General features: G+C 44.6%; 1 pseudogene; it reads right to left on the bottom strand.

The window, feature by feature from the left end:
- Nucleotides 1-3,204: 3,204 nt before the first annotated feature.
- Nucleotides 3,205-3,630, bottom strand: LOC129080703 (40S ribosomal protein S15-like; annotated as a pseudogene).
- Between the last annotated feature and the right edge of the window lie 2,050 nt (nt 3,631-5,680).

Below are 5,680 nucleotides of genomic sequence, written 5' to 3' on the forward strand. Positions count from 1 at the left end.
TTCAGTGAGAAATACAGACCGAGCCTTAGAAGTTGAGACTGGGGCCTGACAAAATTAGAGCAACTTTGTCAAAATTTCTGTCACCCAGTTAGTTCTTATTGCGGGGCTGTAGCTAATACCTGCTGTGTTGGGCTTGCTTGTTTGCTTCCTTCCTTACTGGGACTTATTTTTCCCCCTGAGGCAGAATGAGTTTCTCTTATTCTACCACAAACACTTTTGAGGAAGAGGCGTCCATCTGCATTTTTTTCTTACTATTTTCTCTTCACAGCAAAGGCCACTGGAGCCCAGAGAGGTGAATTTACTAAGGTCATAGCAAGGGACAGTGTCAAAACTTAAACCCAGTTCTGTCTGACTGCACCACCCATGTGCTCTCCGTGACATTTCTTTGTGGGTCCTCTGCCTTGGGCTATGGAGGGATTGTGAAGCCAGGCAGAAGGAGGGGTTCTAGAGGTCCTGCATACCAGTGCCACATGGCTCTCTGCTACACAACCCAGTGTCTCTTTAACCCTGTGCCACCCCCATTGTTTTTCACATCCACTGGGATCCCATTCTCACTTCCACTTGTTCCCAATACATTGTTCCTCTGTCCAGGCCTCAAAGCTACTCTCGGGAGAAAATAACTTTTTGCTAAAACCAAATGGGTTAATTTTGGTTCTACAGCCTCAGTATACCAACTCATCCCCAAGTGACCCAGCTCCTAGGTCTTTAAAAATACATATACACCTGCATGTGTGCACATACCAGACTGGTGTCTCTGTTAGGAAAAAAAAAAGAAACAGCAGTTTGGGAGCAAATTTTGCTAATTCCTACCATGCTGAAGAAGAAGGGAACAAGTTTCTACACACAGAAAATGGCACACTGTGTTTCAGACAAACTGAGTGCTTAGAGAAGATGGAGGGAGCACAGACAGGGCAGTGTGGGCAAGTGAGTGCCAAAAGGAAAGAGTCATAGCGGTGTGAGGGGGTGGGGACAGTGGTGAAGGATGGGAGGAAATGGAGAAAGCCAGAGAACGTTGACATTTCCTTAGATTAAAGCAGCACCTGTGACAGTAAACGTGGAGATGACTGGGACCTAGGAAGCAAATCTTAAATGCTCTTCCTTGGAAGTAAAATGGGTATGGATGGAAAATCTTAGCAATGAGTCAGGGGCAAGAAAACCTTAGAGAAATTCCCTCTAAGGAAGAACATTTGGGCCCTACAGCTATCAACATTTTTCAGTTAGAAGTTCATCAAAGTAAGAAACATGGTGGCTCTGACATCGACTGGAGGTTGTACTTCATTCTATTCAGCAGAACCTCCGCCTTCACCCTTACCATTGCCATGGGTGCCCTGTTTTTCCAGTGCACCTTCCATCAAGGCATGGACGCGATCTACCGACACATTAACCAGAGGAAGCTGTGGAAACACATCAAGCACAAGTGTGATAGCTGGTTCCTCAGAGGCTCTTATGGAGGCTGGAATGACCAGGTCCACCCACCAGCTGTTTGCCCAGAACAAGGACCTCAGCTTAAGAAGATGCTCACATCACTCTTTATGGAGCAATTTTAGCTGTTGTTATGAAATGGATTCACCTGACACATTCTTTAACTTCTGCTATGTTTGAAGTATGTTTAATCAGAGTGATAAATAAATGTAAATTGTCTTTGGGGGAAAAAAAAAACCCACAGGAAAAAAAAGTTAAAGCGTTGGCTGGATTCCCACATGGAAAAAGATGAATGGTCAGGGACCTGTCTGGCCGCTCCTCAGTCCATGTGTGGGAACCCTGCGGGGTGGGGGAGGGGCAGGTGGGGCTGTGGGCCTGAGGTGAATGTAGACACACAGTTTAACCTGCACACCCAGACTCTGACTTTTTCAAAATCTATAGTCATTTAAAATGGTAGAATATTTAGAAGTTTGCAAAATCCTTTCACATCATCTCACTTAAAAACCCTACCACGTGGGGAAGGCAAGTATGGAAATGAGTATTTTTTTTCAGATGAGAAAATGGAGCTCAAGCAGATGGAGTGACACCCAGCTCAGACAGACTGAAAGTGGTGGAACTGTTGATTTCAAGTCTACTTCACTTCAAACCAACATGCGTTTTCCTCTGGAGCTGGGGCTGCAGGCCTCCTTTCCCCAGAAAAGGATAACTAAAGGAAATTAAGTTTCTGTGAGCAAGGAAGAAGGGGGCAGATGATGATGAACTGGCAGCTACAGGTGCCCATCACACATTTACCCAATCAGTCTTGTACTGAGAGACCTTCAGGCTGTTTCCAGTTTTTTTGTTTTTTGTTTTGCTTATGCACATACCCAATAAATAGCTCTGCACACATATTATTACCTGCAGGTGTTTTCATTTCGTAGGTTAGACTTCCCAGGGTGGCACTGCTGGTACCAAGGGCATGTGCATTTTATTTTAATATGTCCTGTCCGATTCTTGCCAAAACTGTGGCATCTACACTCCCCAGCAATGGGTGAGAAGGCGAGTCTCCCCACACATCCAGCTTATTTTCCATTGTGCTCTGCCGCCCCCATTTTGAAAAGCATTTGCTGACTGCCAAGCAGACAAGTTTATTGTGACCCATTGTGTTAATACAGATGCCCCTTGACTTACAGTGGGGTTACGTTGCAATAAACCGACCATAAACCGAAAATACTGTAAGTCAGAAATGCATTTAATACACCTAACCTACCTGATGTCATAGCTTAGCCTAGCCAACCTTCAATGTGCTCAGAACATTAGCTTACATGAGCGTACGGATGGGCAACATCATCTAACACAAAGCCTGTTCTGTAATAAAGTGTCAACTCTCTCATGTAATTCGCTGAATACAGTACTGAACTTGAAAGCCCACATGACTTTTTGGGTGCTCACCATTAACGTACACAACTGAGGGCACACTGGGCCTGCGAGAGTTTGAAGCACGGAACTAAAATTAATTGCTGGATGATGACGATTCCACAATGACAGAATAATCAACTTCTCCCTGTTCTGATGAGGCTGGGGACTAGCTGGTGGAAGGCACTGGGCATGGTCTCTTGGTGATAGCTTAGCAAGCATAGCGTTCAGTGCATCGCTGTTATACCATTGTGAAGTCAGAAAATCGTAAGTCGAACCATTGTAAATTGGGGACCATCTGTCTTAGTTAATTGCCTTCAGATATTTGACTCCTAAAAGACATTGATCCTCCTCCTCCTTTTTTCAAGAAGTCTGTGCCTTTGTTGGCTACTTCAGAGGGATAAAATGGGAGGAGTGTGTGGCTGCGATGCCAGGCCTGCCGTGCTTTGCTGGCTTGTAGGTGATGGAGAACTCACCGAGGCAGGGGCCAATCATTTGAGGCTTGATTTCTGCCTGGTTGAAGCTCTTGCCCTTGAACACACCCACTGTGCTGCACCCCCCACCATCTCCAGCAGAATGACCACATTCCACAGGTGCGTCTTCACCACCTCAGGCTTCTCCATAGGCAGCGCCTCCTTCTTGGCCTTCCTTGCACAGGTGCTTTGGCAGTGATAACTGGTTCATCTGCCGCTGCTGCTGGACCCTGTACAGCTGCATCAGCTTCTCATAGGAGGTGTCAAGCAGCTGCTCGAGATCCCTGCTGCAGTAGGTGAACCTGGAGAATGTCTTCTTCTTCTGCTCTACTTCTGCCATCTTGTTGGTTCAGAAAGGACCAAGGCATCTATTCTTAAATGACCAATGAGTCTGGTCTGGGGTCGATGGGTCTCACCAAAGCTGCAGTTGCCACAATCTGCGAAACTTGTTTTGATTTTCAATCTGCTGCTTTAGGACATTCTTCTCTTCTACTGGTGCATACATATAATGCGCCTTACACTTACTCTTGTATATTCACTGGTCCTATGCCACTTAAAACCTTCCCCATATCTCATGTGTTTACCCTTCTAAGAATGTAACAATGGGAAATTATAACCCACCCCACCATTCTTTTGACATTGTTTCTGTAAATGATAACTGTAACTAACATGTAGCTTGTAGATAAACAGTATGTTTGTATAAGAATCCTAGGAACTAACTTCAAAAATACAGACTCTGACTGGTTAGTCTTCCCAGCTCTGAGAGATTTGCTGACCTTCAACCATAAAGCCAGGATGATGTAAAATCAGGATGACAAAACCAGGATGATGCACACGAGGCCATCACTTGATCCACTCGGAGGTCCTTGTCAGAATGAACTGTGCTAATCTGCACATAGAGATCTTTTCAACCCCTTCTCCTTGATTTCTTCATTTTGTTTTCCCTCTTTCTCCTTATAAAAACCTCAACCTGCACTGAGATGTTAAGATGGGCTTTGACCCAGAAATAAGCCCAGGTCTATATGGGCATCTAATATTTGACAAAGGGGGCAGAAGCATAAAATGGAGCAATAATAGCCTCTTCAACAAATGGTGTTGGGAGAGCTGGACGGCTACATGCAAAAAATTGAAATTGGATCATCAGCTGACATCATACACAAAAATAAACTCAAGATGGATAAAAGACTTAAATATAAGTCGCAACACCATAAAAGTCCTAGAGGAGAACTTTGGCAGGAAACTCTCAGATATCCCACGCAGCAATGTTTTCACCGATATGTCTCCTAAAGCAAGGGACATAAAGGAAAGAATAAACAAGTGGGACCTCATCAAAATAAGAAGCTTCTGCACGGCTAAAGAAAACATCAGCAAAATGAAAAGGGAGCCAACCCTATGGGAAAATATATTCGCTAATGATACATCAGATAGAGGTTTGCTCTCCAAGATATATAAAGAACTCATTCGACTCCACTCCAAGAAGGCAAACAATCCAATCAAAAAATGGGCAAAGGACCTGGGCAGACCCTTTTCCAACGAGGAGATACAGAGGCCCCAGAGACATTTGAAAGGATGCTCAACATCACTAGCCATCAGAGAAATGCAGATCAAAACCACCATGAGGTACCACCTCACACCAGTCAGAATGGCCATCATAAACTGATCAACAAACAACAGAAGCTGGCGAGGCTGTGGAGAAACGGGAACCCTAGTACACTGTTGGTGGGAATGCAGACTGGTGCAGCCACTGTGGAAAGCAGTGTGGAATTTCCTCAAAGAGCTGAAAATGGAACTGCCTTTTGATCCAGTGATTCCCCTGCTGGGACTATACCCTAAGAATCCCAAAACACCAATTCAAAAGAACCTATGCACCCCAATGTTCACAGCAGCACAATTTACAATAGCCAAGTGTTGGAAGCAACCTAAACGCCCATCAGTAGATGATTGGATCCAAAAATTATGATACATTTACACGATGGAATAGTATGCAGCAGAAAGAAAAAAAGAACTACTACACTTCGCGATAGCATGGATGGAACTGGAGAGCATTATGCTAAGCGAAATAAGCCAGGGAGCGAAAGACAAATACCATATGATCTCACCTATAAGTGGAACCTAACCAACAATACAAAGATGCAAGGAAAATAAGACCAGCAACACTGAAAGGAAAAGAAACCAACAGAGACAAAGAGGGAAGAAGGGAGGCGGGGCGGGGGAAAAGGAAGGGAAGGGGCAAGTCAAGGATCATATAGCAAGGACTCACGGACAAAACCAAAGGGGAAGAGCTGAGGGAGGGAAGGAAGGAGGGAGGGGCCAAGGGAAAGTAGTGGGGGGGGGAGGCAGAGACAAATGTATTTGAAAAAATAAATAAATTAATTAAAAAAAAAGATGGG

Source organism: Pteronotus mesoamericanus, unplaced genomic scaffold (genome assembly GCF_021234165.1).
Source record: "Pteronotus mesoamericanus isolate MK-2021 breed Mesoamerican mustached bat unplaced genomic scaffold, CSHL_Meso_final contig_90, whole genome shotgun sequence".
NCBI classification, from domain to species: domain Eukaryota; kingdom Metazoa; phylum Chordata; class Mammalia; order Chiroptera; family Mormoopidae; genus Pteronotus; species Pteronotus mesoamericanus.